Genomic DNA, 22717 nt, shown 5'->3' on the forward strand with positions numbered 1-22717 from the left:
GGCCTGTGATATTACGATTGTATGTGTGTGTGTGTGTGTGTGTGTGTAGGGTTTTGTCCATGGTTCCTGGCTCATAATTCCCATAGCTTTTGATACAATCTTGATACAGACATAGCCTTTGATACATGGTTGTCATAACATGGTTGTCATAATGTTGGGGTGCTTACAGAATCTTGCTCTCTAAACTTCTCCTATCCTCCTTTTACCTGCCCAAGGCAAGACTCTAATCTGACTGTGGGTCAAAAGACCCTTATTCCAGAGAGGGTCCTGCCCCATCCTCTGGAGGAAAGAATGCTGCACAGAGAGGCCAAGAAGAATCCAAACAGACAGGCCCTGCTGGGTTCCCACTCTGTATGTTAGTGTGAGATCATACTCTTTTTGTCCAATCATATTTCTACGGAGTTGTCAGTCATGCCTACGTAATGAAGCCTCCATAAAACTCCAAAAGGACAGCATTCGGAGAACTTCCGGATAGCTGAACACGAGGTTCCTGGAGTGTGGCCAGCCCAGGGAGGGCATGGAAGCTCCGTGACCCTCCCCACATACCTTGCCCTATGCACCTCTTCATTGTATCATTTGTAATATTTTTTTGGTACATCAGTAAATGTAAAAAAAAAAAAAAAGACAATAGAAAAGGAAAGAGGTCACCAGGAGCCAGCAAGGGCTCCCACAACTAGTTGTGTCAGGCCAACTGAAAAAATAGGAGTGTTGAGAAATAGATAAGAAATATCCATTGAATCAAATTCAAAAAGCACAAAAGGTATACTATGAAAAGTCTTCCTCTCACCCTTCACTCTTAGCCAAACAGTTCCTCTATATGAATCTGTCTTTCTATATATCTATCATCATCTATCATCTATTTTTAATCTATTATCTATTTATCATCTAATCTTTTTCATCTATCTTTTCATCTACCTATTAGCTATCATCTATATAATCTTTTTCATTTATTTATCATCTATCTAACTATCTATCTATCTATCTATATCTAATCTACCTACCTACCTACCCTTTAAAAAAACAAACTGTAGCATATTTTCCTTGCCATTTAAAAACTCTAACTTTCCTTTCCTCTAACAATGTGTCTTGAAGATTTTTACATAGCAGTGCATGTGAAGCTGCCTCATTCTTTTCATGCTGGTAGAGCACCGTGGTGTAGATGCCTCATCGTGGATTCAACCAGCCTCCGAAAGTCTCCAGTCTTTGTCTCTTATCAAGATTTCCACAGTGAATAATGCATCATTGCCGACACACAGGGAGTTGTCAGCAGGGATGTATGTCTATATATCACTTCCCACGTGGTTGATACATGTGATATGTATGTGTTTCTATAGAATAAATACTCAGAGGTGAAATTGTTGAGCCAAAGAATGTATGTGTGTTTAATATTTACAGGTATTGTCAAATTTCCAAATTTCATAGAAGTTGTGGCCATTTTTGAATGTCTGAGGGGGTCTTTTTCCCTATATTTTTGCTGATGGTGTGAAAAGAGAGTAAATGAAAATAAGGAAGTCCAGGGTCCAAGGACAAGCCACGGGGCATCCCAGTGTTGAAGAGTTGAGAAGCTGGAAAAAGCCAGCAGGGGAGGCTAAGGAGGAGCATCCAGGGAGGAAGGAGGAAAACCAGAGAGTGTGATGACTTGAAAATCAAGTGAAAAAACCTTTCCATAAGAGAGGGTGGGCCAGGTGCGGTGGCTCACACCTGTAATCCCAGCACTTTGGGAGGCCGAGGCGGGGGGATCACAAGGTCAGGAGATCGAGACCATCCTGGCTAACACAGTGAAACCCCGTCTCTACTAAAAATACAAAAAATTAGCTGGGCATGGTGATGGGCACCTATAGTCCCAGCTGCTTGGGAGGCTGAGGCAGGAGAATGGCATGAACCCGGGAGGCGGAGCTTGCAGTGAGCCGAGATGGTGCCACTGCACTCCAGCCTGGGCGACAGAGCAAGACTGCATCTCAAAAAAAAAAAAAAAAAAGAGAGGGCGGCCAAATGTGACAAATGGTGCCAAAAGGCCAAGTGGAATGAGGAGTGAGGATTGATCGTAGGACTGGTACCTTGACCAGAGCACTTTCCAAGAGTGGTGGGGGTGAGCACTTGACCCACCACTAGCTAATGATTCTGACGAGGGCCTAGATGTGATTCTGTTCCCCCTGGGTGGAAAAGTGAGCCATCAGTGACAGAATCAGGACTCAGAAGAACCAAGACAGGTGGCCACGATACAAGGAAGAATACAGGACACAGTGATACCAGGTGACATTTCCAGGTCCCAAATGCCAACTACATAATGAGAGAGGGTAAATGTACCTAGTGCAAAAGACTTAGAGAATTTTGACAACTCCCTGTGTGTCAGCAATGATGTGTAGTAATCTGAAGAGCAAGGCAATTATAGGGTGGGTTAATGGACATATCGTATCCAGAATGAGAGAGGCGGTTGGCCCCCTGGGCTCAGCAGCAGCAAGTCCAAATGAGGGGAACTGGGTTTGGCTAGGGGACAGTAAGGTGGGAGACACAGTGGAGTCTGTTCAAGGAGCACACAGGGAGTTAAATAATTGTAAAGGAGGCTTTGTGAGAAATGGGTAAAGAACTAGAATGTTGAGCTTGGAAAAGAATGGACTTGGGGGAACTTCTTTTGCAAGAAGAGCTCTTCTAGGAGGAAGGGACTTAGGTGGGTTGTATGTCTAAAAATGGTGGAATGCTGGCCAGTTGCAGTGGTTCACGCCTGCAATCCTAGCACTTTGGGAGGCCAAGGGGGAGGATCGCTTGAGGCTAGGAGTTCGACACTAGTCTGGACGACATAATGAGACCCCCGTCTCTACAAAAACAATAAAAAATGATGGCACAAGGCTGAGTGGAAGATGGAAGAAGACAGACATTGTGCCATGCCTTTTCCTACATTTATTTGTGAATTCTATGTGAAAATTTGTAATCTTTGAGTATTCCAAGCCATTTCCAACCCAGGTGTGTTCTAATCTACACCTTGTTGAATGCCTGAATCTTAAGTCTTGAGGAAACAATGCCTCCTCTAAAGTCCACCTGAAAGAAATGAGCAACTTCTAATTTGATCACTAATCAGCACAGAGGAGGCTTATAATGGTGGCCACAGGGCTGGGGACTTGGCCTTCCCTGAGCTACCCTGTCACTGACTTGGCAGACAGTGTGACTGGCTGGCTCCCCACATCGCCACCTATCCCTGCTCCCAAACGTCTGGGCGCTCAGGGAAAATTAGGAGGGAAGAGAGACCTGGCTCCTGGTCTCAGAGAACAGGACAGGCTCTAGGAGCTGGAGCCGGTGTGGTGATTATATCCTGGGCCAGGCAGAAGGCAAAGGGCAGCCTCCAAACTACACTTCCCGTAGCACTCTGGGTCAGTGCTGTCTCATAGAACTATACTGTGAGCCATATCTCTATTTTAAAATTTTCTAGAAGCCTCATCAAAAAGTAAAATGCACAGGTGAACTTGCAATCAATATATGAAAACTTGTCGAGATAATTTACATTATTTTTCATGCAAACACTTCACAATGTGGCGTGTATTCCACACCAGAGCATGCCTTGATTTGGGCCAGCCATGTTTCAAATGCTCAACAGCCGCGTGTATGGATGGTGGGGTCTTGGTCAGTCACCTGTCTCACTGGTCCTCCCTTGCATGAAGGAGCCAGGGCTGCCAGTGGGTGTGCAGGGACTTGATGTCACCAGTCTAGTCTGTTCTACTGGTGCCCGCCCAGCTGTGGAAGGGGCTCCTGGGGATCCACAGGGGTGATTTGCTGAGTGCACGTTTCTGTCTGGGAAGGGAGCCCATGCCTGTGTGTGCCCGCTGTTTTCCAGTTATGGTAAATATTAACGAAGCAGTGGGAGCCAGGCCCTCCAGGAGGCCTGGGCTCCCCCACGGGGAGGAATGGAGATAATGCTGTGTACCTTAGATAGGGCTTTAAACCTGGCCTCTGAGGCTGCAGGGTTTGAGCTGCCAGGGAAACATGGGCATGACTTTTGTTCCCAGGACCAGGATTCCTTGCTGGGAGATTCTCAGAACCCGCAGACCTCAGGAGTGCCACTTGCCTCCACATTTGCAATGGCCTCACCCCACTTCTTACAGTCTCCCACTCACAACCCACCCTCTTCACTTAAAGAGCTCTTCTCTCCAAATCCACTTGCCAACAAGACAGCTCAGCCAAACTTAAGGGATAGGAAACAGATTGGGTTCAGATGATTTCTTTAAAAAAGAAACCCAAACCAATAAGCACGTATTGAGCGCTTGCAGACGCTGGGCTGTCACATACACTTCCTCCTTCTCGCAGCAAGCAGGGCTGTGGCTGTCACCCCAGCCCAGGAGAGGGACGTGAGAGCCAAAGGAGTCAGCATCACAGCCTGGAGACAAAGCTGGGATTTTGACTGGATGCCATCTAGTTAGCTATCAGAAAGTTCTCTCCAAGAGGGGAGAACACTAGTGTTTATTTGCATTTGCATAAACAAACACTGAAAAAATACGTAAGAAACTAATGTAAGTGATTACATGTGGTGGAGGGAATGGGAAGGTGGCGGGGGGATGCGGGTACTGGGAGTGAGAATTCTCAAGGATAATTACTTTGATATTTGAACTGTGAGGATATATTACCTAATTTGAAAAACAAGTGAGATGAAATTTTAACTGTTTATTTATTTTTTCCTGGTAGATGAAGATGTTTTCAGAGTAAATGAGCTTGAACACCTAATTGAAACTGATTTGATATCCAGAATGTATGTAAGGGTTTTATTTTATTTTCAATAAAGATAATCCACTTAAATGACCAAAAAAAGTGAGTTCTTTCTGGTCATGGCGTGGAATTAGTCTTCTTCAACTTCTATGTTTGGCTCCCAGTTTCCAGTACGATGAGGAAAATCACCTCCTTCTATCACTCAGCCCCCGACTTGAGCGGGGAGGTGAAGCTGTGTCCTCAGGGAGCCGCAGTCTGAGGGAGCCCCAGTCTGAGGGGAGACACAGCCCCATCCTCAGGGGGTCCCAGTCTGAGGCGAGATGCAGCCTTTCTCAGGGGGGCCCGGTCTGAGGGGAGATGCAGCCCTGTCCTCAGGGAACCTCAGTCTGAGGGAAGACACAGCCCCGTCCTTAGGGGGCCTCAGTCTGAGGGGAGACGCGTAGCTTTGCCCTGAGGGAGTTCCCAAGCCCAGCTTCTCTGGGTCAGGTAAAATTAGTGGAGGGAATTCCTCTGTGTTCTGAAGCATCCACTTCCTTTCTGGGCCTGGCTCCCCTTCCCGTCGCAGGAAACCTCCTAAGTTCCCAGCCTATTCTGTGTGTCAACACTTGTTTCCCCAGAGTGCTTGTCCTTGGTCCCTGGAAGGGGTTTATGTGTCCTTCCTTGGCTTCAGCCTCTTCTGAAGCCACGGAATGCATGTCCTGAGGGGCTGGGGGAGGCCTGTGCTGGCTTCCTCGATAGCTCCCCAGGACACACGCTCTACACCTGCCACTCTGAGGGCTGAGCTGGGCTGGGCTGAGGGTGGGCCAGTGTGCCAGGTGGTGTGGAGCTCTGGGGGACTGCCCTGCCCTTTGCCCATGCAGCGTGTGGGCAGTGAGACTGCGGGAGAGCCCAGGGACTTCTCCCGGCTCAGGGATCACGTCCAGTGAGACTATCTGGAGACAGGCAGGAGGATGAGTGCAAGGCCTTCAATCCTTCTTGGAGTTCACAAAGTCATTGACCTGGGAAGGGAAGGGCATACCAGGGCAGGGCAGACTGGGCACACTTGCTGTGTTTTCTTCTGAGCAGAGGGTGCTGCCTTCAGCCGAGACGGAGGGCTGAGCCCTAGCTCCAGCCAGGCTCCTCAGCACCCTTGAGGGGCAGCTAGTGGCCTGCAGGTACCACCACCTCCCAGGGAAGGGCTGTACCTGCCACTCCCCCAACTTGCATTCCCCTTTCTTCCCCCACTGGCAGAGGAGGGGTCCTAGGGGCCTAGACCAGGCCTGAGAGGCTGGAGTAATGTATGCGGATGGAATGATGGAATCTGGTTGGGAGACAGGTGGCAATGAAATGAACCCCTTTTTGGATACTCCCCTCTGAGCTCACCCACCCATCAGTCTTCTTGTCTCCATTCTTGACCTCCTTCCAACCTGGCTGCGAAGGTGACAGGGAGACCCCAGCTGCCTGCAGGGTCTGAGCAAGGACCAGATGGAGAGAGCAGCCATGCTAGACAGAGTGCAGACTAGAATCTATGATTCCCAGCACCTGAGAGTTAGAGAGGGAGGGATCTTGGGTCATCCTGTCCAATGCCCTCATTGGCCAAGTGGGGTAACTGAGACGCATAGAGGTTTTTCCAAAACATACTGGAGAAACCACAGGAGAAGGCCCAATGATGGGACCTAGAAAGCAATTTGCTGGGGTGATGTGGGAAAATGCCAAGGTCAGAGTGAGTGAGGTGGCAAAGGAGACAGATATCCAGTGGGATGGAGGAGGGGCTGGGGTGTTTGCCCAGAGTAGCAGGGCTGCAGGAAAAGAAAACGAAGCATTTAGGATTCTTGCAAGATAAGACCTCAGGCAACCCCAAGGGTCAGCGGTCAGCTGGTCAGCTCCTTAGGAATGTGGGCCAGTCAGCAGCACCTTTGACTCGGCACCCTTGCTCTATAGCCCAGAGTGATCTTGCAAAAGTCATTCCCCCACAGAGGTCTTAGTCTCTCCATCTGTAAAGGGAAGCCAGCACACAGCCTTCTCAAAGGACCTCCCATCTCCACATTTCTACATCACAGAGAATGACACAATAGATTTGAGATACTTTTCTCTGTTTGGCATTTCTCGCTCTCCCTGTGCCTCAATTTCCACATCTGTAAACTAGGGATAAAAACGATATCTATTTCTTAAGGTGGTTGTAAAGATTAAATGAGTGAATACATGTAAAGCATTTAGTACAGTGCTCAGCCCACAGAAAGCTTTTTGTTTTGTTTTGTTTTAGAGACAAGTGTCTCGCTCTGTTGCCCAGGCTGGAGTACAGTGGTGTGATCATAGCTCACTGCAGCTTCAATCTCCTGGGCTCAAGCGATCTTCCTGCCTTAGACTCCTGAGTAGCTGGGACTACTGGTACACACCACCACACCCAGTTAATTTTTAAAATTTTTAGCAGAGATGAAGTCTTGCTATGTTGCCCAGCCTGGTCTTGAACTCCTGGCCTCAAGTGATCTTCTGGTCTCAGCTTCCCAAAGTGCTGGGATTACAGGTGTGAGCCACTGTGCCTGCCCCAGAAAGCCCTTAATAAATGTTACTTATCATTATTATTTTTGGTAATTAAGAGGGCAGTTGATTGCTACGCAGCTGTTGATGGCTCGTAGTGGGTTTGTTTTTTAATGAATGAACTGAGACAAGGGCCTCCTTGGGGCATTTTAAGGACAGCCTGGCTCTAGGGAGGTCCACATCCTATTCCAGATGCCACCCACACCCAGGCTGGAGAGCCTAGAGAACAGTGAGACCTAGGCCTGGAAGCACCTAGAACCCTACTACAGGAGCAGCAAGGCCACCCTGGTGTCCCCAGCCCAGTGTCTCTGGGCCTGGGTTTTGGGCTTGGGCCTCAGAGGGAGCATCAGCAGCCCCTACCCCACCTCCATCCAGCTGGAGGCACCCTACCGTGAGGGTGGCTAGAGATAGGGGAACAGCGAGAGGCATCCTGTGGAGGGTTTTCAAGAGGCTGTCCTGCTGAGGGTCAATATTTGCTCAGCTCTTGGACTGGCGCAGTCTATCACTGCCTCTGGCCCCTTACATTCCGGCCATCGCACCCCTATCTCAGGAACGTGCTCCCATCAACTCGGGAGACCACGCCCGGCATGGGCAGTGGTCTGCCTTGGTCAGCCACTGCTCCCACCCCCGTTCCCAGGCAGGAAACCAGAGGCCCCAAGAGGGAAGAGGGTGTGTACTCAGGCAGGTGCCTGGGAGATGCAGGCCAAGCCTGGGAGCTGGGCACTGCCCTATCTGCCACCCCATGATGAAGCCCCTGCCTCCTTGCCAGCTGCAGCCAATGAGGCAGGGGGCAGGACCTCACTAGCTTCCCTCCTAGAATCCTTCTTAAATTAGATAATTATTTCAGCAAACATTTCCTAGGCACCTACTGTATTCCCAAGAGGATTCAAAAAGAAAAAAGACTCTTCCCGGGCTTTCTAGAAACTTGTACTCAAAATAGATTTATTTCAGCCATGAATAATGTCTAGGACCTCACTTAAAGGAAAAGAATCCTGAGGGACCCCAGTGTTACCTTAATATTAGATTCACTTAGTTCTCTGCAAACATGCAACCAAGATACAAAACACTTTTCATGTTCAGCTTACATACAACTCAAAAAGAAGGATCAATTTGCAGTTTAATTACAAAGAAAACAACAAACTGATTTCAAATGGAGGGCACACGCTTTAGTGTGATGTCTCTTGCTGAAACCAAATCATCACTTGCAGTGTGAACAGTGTGCAGGCTTGTTCTTCTTTGAAGGGGGACCTAAGAGGAATTTGCTTTCACCGGACCCAATGCGCCATTTACATATTAAGTCCCACCCCTGCACTTTTCTCATTGGCCAGGACAACTGGCCCTAATGAACTCATTGGGGAGTATGCTTAAACTCATTTCCTGAGGTTAGCTTGCAACTGAGAAAACCCTAGCCAATGAAGGTGGAGGCCTCGGGACGGCATTAATTCCAGAGAGGGTCAGGCTATGCCTTCCCCTTGGCCCTGGCAGTGTCTAGAGCTCTTGACTTTCATCCATTACCTCATTTGCACCCCATTCAAACCCGGAGAAGTGGGCAGGGCAAGTTCCTTCCGGGATTCTTGAGTCTTTTACTCTGCCTCTGTGAGGGAAGGTGTAATTTTTTAAATTTCTACTTTTACAAGAAGAAAATAATATATATTTTTATGTCTCACTTTTCTCTATAGAAGGTGGTGTACTTTGCACATGGCTCCGTAACTGTCTTGAGTTAATTCCATGTCTTTGGAGGATGTTCACTAATGGTACAAAAAGAATATCCAGATTTTTTTTTACAGCTGCATAGTATTCCATTGTATGGCTGATCTGTCATGTATTAAACCAGGCTTTCCTTGAGTTAGGTCATTTCCATCTTTAGCTTTTACAAACAATCCTGCAGTCAATAATCTTGTACATGCGTCATTTCGCACGTAGTAGGTACATCTATAGCATCGATTCCCAGACCTGGGATTGTTCCTCTTGCCAAATTGTTCTCCACTGAGATTGTAACAATTAAACTTTCACCAACAATGCATGAGGGTGATTATTTCCCCACGGCCTGGCCCACAAAGGGCGCTATCAATTTGTTTTTGGATTTTTGCCAATCTGATAGGTCAAACATTGTATCTTAATATAGTTCTAATTTGGACATGCTTTTATGTACACGGCGTCTGGTTGGGATGTGGGGAATGCAGTGTTGTATTGGGGAGCAAAGGACTTTCTAAGGCCAAGCTGTTGAGGAAGGATCTATGCACCTGACCTCATTTGATTTAACCAGTGGACAACTGGCCAGAGAGAGACTGGAACCACCCAAGTCACCTCCAGATTTAAAGGTACCTGGAAAAGTCACTCGGCTTCTCCTTGCCTGTGGATGGGTGGGGTGGGGTCTGCACATCAGCTTAGGGCGACCTGTCAGGACATTGCGAGGTCCCTGGGGTCTCATGTCAGTGGGGAGGTTTTCCCTGAGACCTAACTTCCTCCACTAAAGATCATTCCATTCTTCCAGGTTGGCACCCTATGGATTGGAAGAATCACAAGATGGGAAATGCCAGTGAATGAATAGGTGCTTATGTCCCTTTTGGTCTCACTGGAATCACAATTTCCATGGTGTCCCTCAGAGACCACAGACCCCGTTGGGAAGAAAAGAAGGTTAATTTAACATGATTTATTCTCTGTAAACCCATTCTTGCTCCATGCAATCCCTAGTCTCTTTCCTGATACTCATTCCTCTAAGGAGAGGACAGAAGCCACCTGACCCTAAACCCTCAGCCTGGCATTGCTGAGGCCAGGGAGGCTTCGTGTAGGATCCTCTCCCCTGGGAACCTGCCTGTGTGTTTAAATGCTGGGTCTCCTTCTTTGCAAATTGTCAGTCTTTACAATTTGTTACAGGCATGGTAATATACAAATGTATGTGTGTGTGTGTGTGTGTGTGTGTGTGTGTGTGTGTGTGTGTGTGTATTGAGGAATCTGACATTTAGGGTCAGCTTCCAGTCTGAGGTCAACAGCACCCCAGACCCAGCTTGGGACTGCAGAGCAGCTTAGTTTGAGGCTCAAGGTCAGCATCCCAGAAACTCTGGCCTGAAGACATGGGCAAAAAAGCAGCTTCTCAGAGTCAAGAACATAAAACATCAGAGCTGAAGAAGTCTTAGGCAGTATCCAGCTCTTTCATTGCACAGTTGGAGAAACTGGGTTGCAGGTAAAGTGAAGGACTCACCTGAGGTCCCCCAACGAGCAGATGGCAAAGCCAGGCTGGGCAGGTGGTATCAGACTCCCAGGCCTGCCCTTGCTGGGTTCTCTGCCAGCAGACCTCTTTCAGCTGAGCACTAAGGGGTGGGGGCTTGGTCTGCAGCCCCAAAACAAGCCCGCATGCCTCCCTAAGCGTGGATGCCCAGGATGGGTGTTGCTGCAGCTGCTGCCCCCACAGCCTGGATGGCTGCCGGCTCAGGCAGGACCCCCAGAGGCCAGGGTGGACGAGGGGATACACAGGGCCCCCTCTCAGCGTGCCCAGATTTGTCTCCCGCCTGCTTTTAATTGCATGTAATAATCAGCAGAAGAACCGAGTCAATCCCTGGCTCCTTTCTTCTGATTCCCTTTTCCAGACATGGGGAGAAGGGGCAGGTGGAGGCATCCGCCTTCCCAGAAGTCAGCCTAATCTCTGCCTGTCTTGAGAAAGATAATGAGGATTGCTCTGAAGGGTGGGGACAGGGGCTTGCTTGCTTCTTTGGCAGGGCACGGAATTTCTGAGAAGCCCTTCCCCCAAGATGCCAAGCCCCAAGTCCAACTGCCAGGGCTCAGGGAAAGAGGAACCTGGGGAACTAGGCATGGAAAAGGGAAAACCCTTGGGGCGGAGATATGATGTGTCACTCAGTGCTTCCTCATTGCCCTCCAGATAGGTAGGCTTCATTCCAGCCTCCCCACCTTTGCTTATGCCCTTCGTTCTGCTGGGAACTCCATCTGCATTCCTGTCTGCCTGCTCCAACCCTGCCCATCTTGAATGCCCCAGCTCAGTCCAACTCCTCAAGAAGCTTCTGTGGCTGTTCCATCCTAGTGAGCTTTCTCCTCCCGAGACCCTCAATGGCTGGGATAGAAGTTGCTCAATAGATTCTCATTAATTAGAATTTATTGATCACCTATTACATGTCAGTGTCTTGGGCTGGTTTCCTCTGAAATAAGGACTTGAGCATTAATAGTTTATTTGGAAGGTTTCCATAAAACACCAGTAAAGGAGTAGAGAAGTGAGGCAGGAAAGAGAAAGAAGCCAATAAAATAAATGCCTGCTACTGAGTAGGTGACTGCTGTATGCAACTGGGGACCTTTGGGTAACTCATCTCAAAGTTACCCACCCAGGGGGCAAGGGAGCTAGGGTATTAGCCACGAAATCATGTAGCCATTGGTTGAGAGATCCTAGGGAAGTGGGTGTCAATTCCCTGGCACTTCTGACCTGCCCTGTATGGGAACCCAAACGGGCTCAAAGTGTCAGAATGGTGGGTGCTGAGCGGACATGGGTGGATATATCCGTGTCTGCATATGCTGATAGCTGAGGATACAAAGATGAATAAAGCAATCCCCTGCCTTTCAGGAGTTATACAATCAAGTCAGGGAGGCAGAGGGTTAAACACATTGTTCCAGGGCAGCACAGTACATTCCAGAATAGAGGTACAGTACATCCTCACTTAACATCATCAATAGGTCCTTGGAAATTGCAACTTTAAGTGAAATCACGTATAATAAAATGAATTTTTTTCTCACTTAAAAACAATGTTGAATGAAATGACATTATTTGAGGACCCGCTGTCTGTCATTTTGTTTAAAGTCAGTACTGTCTTCATAGTGGGCTGTGGGAGTTTAGGGGTGGGACACTTGACCAGCCTGGAATTTAGGGAAGAAATCCTGGAGAAGAGTGGAGTTTTGAAGGCAAATCATTGCCACTGTGGAAAATGGCAGCAGGACATTCTACTTAGAGGGAACAGCATGGGCGAAGTCACCATGTGGGGTGGGGGGCGCTCTGAGCCTGCTGTCAGCTGACATGGCCAGCTCTGCTACCATCTCCATCCCAGCATAAGGGTCAGTTCAAGTTCAAAATAATTTTGAGATAGCAACTAATCTTAACTGTTAACCAGGGAGGACTGGCTGATGTTGAATTTGCAAACACAGGAAGATTTGCTCATTTACTGAGCTTAGTTAGAAATGTGTCACCCGCACTCTTTAAGTAAATCAACAGTCTCCAGACTGTATCCACATTTGGGAAGACATTGGAACCTCACTTTTATTCTTTCTTTTGTCCTTTATAATGTACATAATTTATTAGTATGGTAGCACATATTGTATATATTATATACATGTAGGGGCATATGTCACAGATTTTCTGTGGATAGAGGTATACAATCAAAAGAATTGGGAGCCTACTGAAGTGGGTGATGGCTGAGGTAAGCTTGGGATATGCTTCAGAAAGAAGGTTCTAAACCCAGCTCCCCTACCCCGTCCCTACTGGCAAGAGGTTTAGGTTGGGCTTTCTCTCTAGTGGCATCCCTGCTTGCTTGTTGTGCCATGTGAACACAGGCCATTTGAGGGCCAGGTTTGGGCTGCAGCTGTGGAATAGGCTTCTTTCTCCCTCCTCAGGCCCACTGACCCACCCAGGGGCTTGAGTCTTCTTTGGTAGAGGTGGCCTCCGTTTGGAGCCGTTTCCATGGTTATGAGGCAGGAGCCATCACTTGCTCTTTCTGTCCCTTGCCTCTGACTCTGATGGGTCTGCTCTGGGCTCCCTCCTGTCTGGTCTGAGGTCTCCAGGCCTGGTACAGGCCCTGCGCTCACACTTTCTGGCTGACTCACAGCTTCTCCAGCCACACTCCAGCCCCTGCCACTCACTCTTGGCCTGGCCCCATGGTCAGAGCTACTGTCAGTCACTAATTATCTTAGTCATCTTTCCATCCATGCTTGTTGAGCTAATGGAGAAGACAAACAGAAATCTCAGCAAATGTGGAAAATTCCTGCTGACAAGGCAAGGGGCCCTGGCCCAGGTTTGGCGAGATTAGACTTTCCCCAGTGAGGCTGCAGGGACGGCCCCCCAGTTTTGAACAGTTTAATTGGGAAGTGGCGGGCAGCCTTCCTGGTCAGTGCTGTGCCCCCTGGTTGGCAGTCCATCTTATCAAACACAGAGCAGGGCTTAACTCAGGGTGGGAGCGCTGGGGAACGGGGGCCACAGAGCCAGGTCTTGGTGGTATCATTATTCAGGCAGCCCCAGGGCTGTCTCTGCAGTTGGGATTCTTGGTTCTGGGGTCCTCCCGCCCCAACCAAGGATGCCCAGCTGGCCAAGTCAGCTGAACGGGAGGGTGAGGCCTGGGCTGCACGCTCTCTCACACCTGAGGCCTGTTAATAATTACCCCTGGGGAGGGCAAGGCCCCAGCAGACATCACTAATGAGCCTGCTAAGTGACAGCTGGGCCCTTTCCCCCTCACCTGCTCAGGAAAACAAGATCCGACCAAGGAATTATTTAACCCTTTTTGGGCTGGGCGCTCCCTGAGGACAGGGTTGTGCCTTCCCCTCAGACTGGGGCTCCCTGAGTCCCTGGAGCCTTCTCCATTGTCAGCACAAGACTTCTTCTATTCCTGTTGTCAGTGCTTGCATTTCTGCTCTAATGGAAGGCTGCTCTGTTTAGTGTCAGCTCTAAGCAGTGCTGTCCGCTAGAACGTTCTGTGATGGTGGAAATGTTCTCGAGCTGCACTGTGGAAAACAGTAGCCACTAGCCACACGTGGGTACCGAGCACTTAAACTATGCATCTGATTTACTGTAGTTTTAAAACCCAATTTTAGTTAATTTAGATTATTTATGAATGAGACAGGGTCTCACTCTGTGGCCCAGGCTGGAGTGCAGTGGTGCAGTCTCGGCTCACTGAAACCTCGACCTTCCAGACCTAAGCCATTCCCCCACCTCAGCCTCCTGAGTAGCTGGAACTACAGGCACACGCCACTACGCCTGGCTAATTTAAGAAATTTTTTTTTGTAGAGGTAGGGTTTCACAACATTGTTCACACTGATAATTTAGATTTAAATGGCCACATGTGGCCAGTGGCTCCCATACTCCGTGGCGAGGTCTATAATGTTTCACAAGGGAGGCCTTGAACGGGTGGTGAACAGATTTATGCAAAACAACCCTCTAAACTGCAATCCCATTGGTAGGTCAGAGCCCATTTTCTCACCCTTGCAGGCTTGAAGGGGCCCAAGGTTATTCTCCCTGGAGATGGCTCCTGGAAGCCTGGGTGGGTTTCCTCACTACATCCCTACAAAAGCCCCCAGGTGGCTGAGGGGCCTAGAGGAACAGGGATCTGGCCAGAAAGCACCTGTTCTTAACAAGGGTCCCCAGGAGCCAGGCAGTCCTCCCTCCACAGGGCACGGGGCTGTCGCTGCCTGAATGAGGGAGATTTATGGAAAATCCCCTCACACAACAGGCGGATTTTCCAAGCCTCATTGGTTGTTCTGGTCTGAGCCTTCATTAAGGGGAACAGGGGACAATGGAGGAGGTAGGGGTGAGGCCCTGGGCCCATTCAGCTCTCTATCCTTTGGCACTGGGAACTCCATCAAGGTCCCCCCCAACCCTTTCCTGGCTTGAGGAAAGGTCACACTCTCTCCCCTTTCAATAATAATAAAAGGCCCCAAATATCCAGCAAAGTCAGACTCGGCCTTTGAGGAATATCTTTCTTGCATTTTAAAAGATTTCCAGAAGAGATATTCTTTGGTTTTGCTTTACAATCCTCTGTGCCTTGTAATGCACGGTCTTGGAAGTTCCTCCCTACAGCTAACCTAATTTTATTACACTTTAGGCCTGCCTCAGTAGGACTTCTCCTTTAAAGTTACGGCAACATTTCAAAGTAGCAAGATCAATTGTGTGACTTCCCAATAAAAATCCTTGATTGGAAGGAGAAACCACTGGCTACTAGAGCTGGAGGGACCCTAGAGATTTGCAGTCCGTTCCTCACTGTGCATTCAGAGAGTGTACCGCTCAAGCAGGTGGTGCCACACTTAGAGCCAGAATTCATGCTCCAGGTGGTACCCACCTGTATACCAGCTGCCTCTGCTGCAGCACAGTCACATAGAGATCCAGAGACCCACTGAGACAACCCTTCCAGAGGAAAGAGCACTGCTTGACCCAGGGGAATGGATTTCTAAGAGTGAATATTAGGTCTCATCCCAAAGGCTTTTTGTCTTAAAGCCCCTTCCAGAAAGTACTCAGTATGTAGTAAGGAGATCAGTGGGAGTGTCTTAGAGGTAAGACCGAGAGTGGCCCTTTGAGGGTGGTGAGGGAAGAGAAGGGTGAGGCATTCCCAGGGTTGCAAAGACTCAGGAGGGCTATGGCAGGGGCCTGGGGCGCTTCCCCTGTGTTGGGGATGTGAGTGAGGCTGGGCATTGCTCACTGAGTAGAGTCGATGAGTACAGCCAGTTCCCTATAATGGTGGGTGTCCAGGTCCTGGGAGGTGACTTGCCTTGTCGAGGGAAACTGGTGGGAGCAGGAGGTGTTTATGGTTTTCCCTCTCCTGGGGGCAGCTGGAGGGAGCCAAGTTTACAGTTGCCCAGAACTCTATAAACACACTTGGCGAGCGTGTGTGCGTATGTGAGTGCCTGTGCGGGTGAGTGTCCCCTGACATCTGACTGTCACCCCTGCTGGGCGGCCCTGACCTTCCTGACCTTGTGAGAAAGGAGAGAAGATGCTAAGCTGAGTGACTTTGCTCTCTTGGGCCTGGTGACACCTACCGAAGGGGTCCGTAAGCCTGGGCTATGTGGAACTCTGGGGGCCCTGTAGGCTTCCTTGGGAGGAAGGCCTTGAGGGGATCCTGGAGAGTCGGTGTGGGGAGGAGGAAGGGCATTCCAGGCCTGGGGAACTGCAGGAGCAAGGAGGTGTGTGTGTCTGTGTGTGAAAGAGAGAGATCGGAGCAGGAAAGGGCGAGCCTTACAAGAAAGAGAAACTTTGGGGAAGCCTTTAGATCTGACCTGATAGTTCGTAGAGACATATTGAAACCCTGTCTGGCACACAGGCCCCACGTGCTTATTATCATTAGTAATTATGACACGACACAGAGGTATTCCCTGGTTTGGTGACTGGGTAGCCTGAGCCCTCCATATTCTGGCCAGTGCTGAACATGGCTGGCATTAGGGACAGCTTGTGGTCTCAATTAGGGGTCAGCAGTGGCCAGGGTTAGGGGTCAAGTGGTAGCCAGGGTAAAGCAAGCTTGTAGTCAAGATAAAGGGTCAGCTGTGGTTATGACTGGCTGTTGATAAGTGGTTGGGGCTAGAGGTCAGATACTGACAAGGAACAGTTTTCTATGTATGATGCTAACTGCTCTGGAAGCAGCTCACCTTATCTCGGAGGCATAATGAAGAGGCAGGAGCATTTGTCTGAGAACTAAGAAGACTCGGGTGTTAGCCCTTGTTCTACTCACTTATTCGCTGGGTGAGTTGCTTCACTTCTTTGAACGTCAGTCTTCCCTCTGCGGGAAAGTAACAATGCATGCCCTCCTGCCTTACAGTATGTGAGGTATTTTTTTCTGGGTATCCTATTATTAAGTGTGATTAAATGATCATTAATAGCAACACAGCCTTTCCAATCTCACCCTGCCAGGCCTGTAGGTAAACTTTACCTCAGTGTTGGCTGAGGGTAGGTTGGGGGAGTGGTTAAATAATGGTCCACAGACTTGGCCACTCATTGGAATTACCTGGACATTTACAAGAGCATACTGATGCCTGAGTTACTCCAACCCTCCTGCATTCTGAATTAATTCATATGGGGTGACCAGGGCATCAGATGTTTTTTTAGACAAGGTCTCAGTCTGTCCCCCAGGCTGGAGTGCAGTGGCACGATCACGGCTCACTACAGGCTCGACCTCTTGGGTTCAATTCTCCCACCTCAGCCTCCCAAGTAGCACCAAGGACTATAGGTGCATGCCACTATACCCGGCTAATTTTTAAATTTTTAATAGAGACAAGGTCTCACTCTATTGCCTAGGCTGGTTTTAAACTCCTGAGCTCAAGCCATCTTCCGTCTTGGCCTCCCAAAGTGCTGAGATTACAGGTGTGAGCCACTGTGCCCAGCCATGCATCAGAATTTTTGAAAGTTCCCCCAGGTGATTCTAATGGGCAGCCAAGTTTGAAAACCACTGGGTAAAAGCCAGTACAAATGAACTAAAGAGAATGAGTCTTTAAGCAGCAACCTGAGCTGTAGATAAACCAACCAGCTGAATCCATGCCCCATTTCTGTGGGGAGCTGAGATGGGACAGCAGCAAGAGGCTTGGGGAGAACTTTCTCACTTAACCCTCTCCATACCTCTGTGTCTTCATTTGTCAAATGAGGTTATCTTTATACTTACCTCACAGAGGTTGTAATTTATAATAATCAGCCCCAGCCAGCCAAGAGATGTTGACTGAATATTGGGGACTGGAGTGGAGAAAGCAAGGTCCCTGGAACTTCCCTTCAGCGCTGCCTTACCTGAACTTTTTGAGGATAGTCTGAAGCCTGGGGATGGACAACATGACCTTGATGAACCTGGAATCTCCTGGCCCTGAAGAGGATCTTTGGCATATATGTCCCCTGTTTCAAACATCGTCCCCCTCAAATGTACTCACATTGATTTCATCACGTCTTTCATTTTTTTGTTCATTTCAGAAAATACCATCCTCATACTAACCTGTAGGACAGATGGGGGATGGGGAGATGGAGTTCCATCACCTCTGGCTCTTTCCAGGGTTGGGATGGGATGTTATGGAGCCCCTGGAAGCTTCAGCTGAGGGTTGGGGGCAGCTCCTGGCCAGGTTTCCGGTGTCTTGGTCCTCCGGGGAAAATGAAGTTTTCTTTTGTGGTCTGTGTGTCTTTAAGACTTGAAGGCTGTGGGGACCTGACTGGGGAAAATTCCAACCAGTGGGTTCCTTTGAAATGGAAGTGACATCTAGTGGTCTGAAAAAGAACTGCCAAGTTGACCCCCCCAGCCCCAGGCTGCCCCTGGGGTCCCTTCCCTGGCCTCAGGTCACTTTCCTGCTGGGCCACAACCCACAAGACAGTGGGCTCTTGGTGGCAGGGTGACTCTCTTGGCCCTGCCCAGGCTGGCACCCAGGCCAGGTACCTGCACTCAGGTCCAGACACAGAGAGGCCAGGCCCAGGGCAGCCAGAAGAGGCCCAAATATGCCAGGGCTGCAACATAGCGTCCCCAGGTGAGGTGGAATCCTTGGGTCTCGTGTCCGTTGATTCTGAGGAGCCCTGTCCTGAGTCCTCCACAGAAGTCAGAGTGCTGTGCAGGCCTCAGTGCTGAATCATCCTGTGGCCAGGCTGCTGTTATGCAATGATCCCGCCGTGGGTCCACTGGTGTCAGCGGCTGGCCTTCAGCCTCCCCTTCAGGGAGGCAAGGGGCTTTGGGCGGTGCATGTGCCCAGACTTGGGATGTGTGAAATGACGGCCTGCACAAACACCTGGCCTTGGAACCAAAAGGGAGGGTGGGAGGAGGGGATAGTGCCCAGTCGCTTGTTCTCTAAGGTTCCTGACTTGAGGAGCCCCAGTCTGAGGGGGAGACATAGCCCTGCCCTCAGGGAACCCCAGAGATCCCTGATGAGGGCGGGAGCAGGAAGGAATAACACACGAGTGGAACAGACCTGATGACCCCTGCAAAGCGCCAGAAAAGCCAGAGCAGATGATTTTAGGACAGCAGGGCCCCAGGGGCTGTGCTGGGAACGGGGCAAGTGACTGGCACTGGGATTGAGTGGCTGCTAGTGCTCAGGGGAGGCAATGCCTTTAATGATGGCAGGGGACCTGTCCCCTGTCCTCCATGTGTGTATACCTGGGTTTTTCCCCAGCACCTGGTTCACAGGATGAGAGGCCTCAGTCCATCTCAGACACTAAGCCCCATGGCACCAGGGCCTGGGCAGGTAATAAAAGAGACTCAGCAGGACTGGGAGGGCTTGCTGGCATTGTTCGGACACTTGGCATGCCTCTGTTTCTTTCCTCTCTGCTGTGGTCCTCACCAGCAGCTGGGTGGAGAGAGAACCCACTTGGGAGGCAAGAGCCCTGTGGGCCACCTCAGCCCTGTCTCTGCCCTACCCCACCCCTGAGTGAGGCACAGCTGCCTCTGGCCTTACTTATGGTTCTGGAAGCTTCCTTGGGCCCCTTCTCTAAGACCCTTGGCTCAGGCACATCCTTCTGGGTTGGGAAGCGTCTATTCCAGAAGGTGGGTGAGTTTGAAGATAGACTTCATGAAAATGCTATGCAATTGGCTTGCTTCTGAGAGATTTGAACAGCTAGCATCTTAACAATCTCCCAGAATTTCTGAAGTAGAAAATACTTGTTTAACATTGTCTTATTTTTAAATAATTAATTTTAGTTCAGGCATAGAGGCTCACACCTATAATCCCAGCACTTTGGGAGGCCGAAGCAGGCAGACTGCTTGAGGTCAGGAGTTTGAGACCAGCCTGGCAAACATGGTGAAACCCCATCTCTTCTAAAAATACAAAAATTATCTGGGAGTGTTGGCAGGCGCCTGTAATCCCAGCTACTGGGGAGGCTGAGGCATGAGAATAGCTTGAACCTGAGAGGCGGAGGTTGCTGTGAGCCGAGATCACACCACTGCACTCCAGCCTGGGTGACAGAGTGAGACCCTATTTACAAAAAATAAATAAATGAAATAAATAAGAGATATTATATGGACACAGTGAAAAATGCAAGCGCAATAAGAATTAGGGAAACTAGGTGAAGGACATCAGCAGTTCTTATTTTTGCAACTTTTCTGCGTGCTTAAAAAAATAAAGTAAAATAAATAAAAAGTTAAAAACAAATTCAGACAGAAGTGTAAGCCTCTCTTCTAACCTTTCTTCTAGCCACTTACTTAGTCCTTCTCTTGGAGGCCCCTGAGTTACCAGTTTCCTGTGTATCCTTCTAAAGGTAGTCTAAAACATATATATTTATAAACTGTTTTCCTCCCTCACGAATGATGACTTTTCTCCACACCGTTCTGCAACTTTTTTCTCTCACTTAACAATAATCTGGAGACCATTTGGTGTGAGTGCACAGACAGCTGCCTCATTCTTTTTCTTCACTCCAGTTTATTCCACCAAACAGATGTTTCAAATGTTTATTTGGAAGAGATTGTATAATAAGGTGGTTAAGAGCATAGTCTTTGGAGGCAGAATGCTCTCGTTCAAGCCAGTTGTTTAATGTTAAGCCAGTTACTCAATGTCTGAGTGACTCAGTTTCCTCATTTGTGATCCAAAGATAACAGCATCATCTACCTTGAAGCATTTTGTGGAGATTCAATAAGATAAAGCTTGTAAATGGCTTAGGACAGTGCCTGGTGTGCAGTAAGCACTCAATAAGTGTTCGCTGCTCCTCCTGAGGTTATTTTGCCAGACCCTTTTTGAGAGAGCTGGGCTGTTTCCAGACTTTTATTATTGTAAACAATGCTGCAAACAAATAGCCTTCCCCACACGTCATTTGCTCCTTGTGGGAGTGTATCAACAGGAAAAATTCCAGGGAGTAGAATTGCTGGGTCAAAGACCGTGTGCATTTTTAATTTTGAAAGATATCATCAGGTTGTCCCCCTTAAGGGGTGGTCCCAGTCACTGGGCCACCAGCTGAGTTTGAGCCTGTTTCCTCAGCCTCACCAACAGAGTGTGTGTTTCATTTGAACATAGCATTTCTCAAATTTATTTGGGCAGAGAAGTCTGTTATGGAGTTTCTTGGGGGATCATTTGGCCTTCAAGCCCCTCTCCCCTATACCTGCCTGAGTCTGTCAAGGAGTTTGCTGGGAGAAGCCAGCCCACCATATGGTCTAGACTGGTCTACAGCCAGCAAAAGTCTCCTGAAAGTCTCTGCTAAGGTCAGCTGCATATTCCTTCAATATGTTGATTCAGGCAGGGTGCGGTGGCTCACACTTGTAATCCCAGCACCTTGGGAGGCCGAGGCAGGTGGATTACCTGAAGTTGGGAGTTCGAGACCACCCTGGCTAACATGGAGAAACCCCATCTCTACTAAAAATACAAAAATTAGCCAGGCGTGGTGGTGCATGCCTGTAATTCCAGCTACTTGGGAGGTGGAGGCAGGAGAATCACTTGAACCTGGGAGGTGGAGGTGGCGGTGAGCCGAGATCACGCCATTGTACTCCAGCCTGGGCAACAAGAGTGAAGATCCATCCCCACCCCATCCCTGACCAAAAAAAAAAAAAGATACAACAATATGTTGATTCAATATTACGGTGCTCACAAGTTTATACGTTGTTGGTGGCAGTCTCTTCTGGGGCCTGTTAGCATATTAAAACTATTGGTTAAATCTGATAATGCTTTAGGTTGTGCTTGTTTTTCACCATTTCATTCCTGAGCCAGGGGTTTGCAATTTCTAATCACATTCTTAACATTTTCTCACTCCTACAAAGGCACACAGACAATGCCAGTACTCAATTCGCTGTAATCATGGAAAGCCTGACTGCTCTACCTGGAATTAGACTTCCTGCTATGGATAACCTGTAAACCAACCTCCCTGCCTTCCCTTCATGGAAAATTGAAGTTGATTATTAAAAAAAAAAAAAGTAGACTCTGTATTAAGAGGCCCTGTCATCTGAAAATGGAAACCTCACCAACACAAAATATATCAAAAGGATGAGTATTCTTTTTACAAAAAGAGTTCCTACTGAGTTAATTTTAGTGGATTTTTAGTAAAGCCTTTTTAGACAACTATAACAAGGCAGAGAGGACTGTTTGAAGGTGGCAGCTTTGAGCAGGAGAGCAGGCCTGATGTGTCTCACCAATTCTTAACTTCTGTTCACCCGCAGCTTGCTCACCCCTGATCTCATGCAGGACCGGCTGGAATGATCCTTTGTGATTCATTCTGATTTAGGGTGGCAGCCAAACTTTCTAGGACTTTTGCGGGCTCTGTGGGCTATCCTGCATCAAAGCCTCCAATGCCTCTTTCCTCTCCTCTGACCTTGCAGATCTGACAAATGCCAAGGACTTTGCCTACGCTGGATGTGTAGCCGAAGACTGTCCCAGGCTGCTCAGAGGGGCGGAAGCAAACTCGCTGCATCTCCAGAAGCCCCTCAGAGGTCAGGTTTAAGGTGAGGGTGTCCTTGAGTGAAGGTCAAATAGGTTTCTTTTCTCCTCTCTTTTTTGAGACAGGGTCTCACTCTGTTGCCCAGGCTGGAGTACGGTGGCATGATCATGGCTCACTGCAGCCTCAACCTTCTGGGCTCAAACAACCCTCCCCACCTCAGCCCCCCCAAAAACCAGGACTACAGGGATGTGCGGCCACACCTAGCTAATTCAATTTTCTTTCTTTTTTTTTTTTGGTAGAGACAGGGTCTCCCTATGTTGCTTAGGCTTGTCTTGAACACCTGAGCTCAAGTGATCCTCCTGCCTTGGCCTCCCAAAATACTGGGATTATGGGCAGGAGTCACTGTGCCCGGCCAGGTTTCTGTCTTCCCCCAATTGTTTAGTAAACATTTTTTTTCCTCTAATTAAAAAACACACTGAGAAAACCGCACAAATCATAAGTAAATAGTGC

Source organism: Gorilla gorilla, chromosome 5 (genome assembly GCF_029281585.2).
Source record: "Gorilla gorilla gorilla isolate KB3781 chromosome 5, NHGRI_mGorGor1-v2.1_pri, whole genome shotgun sequence".
NCBI classification, from domain to species: domain Eukaryota; kingdom Metazoa; phylum Chordata; class Mammalia; order Primates; family Hominidae; genus Gorilla; species Gorilla gorilla.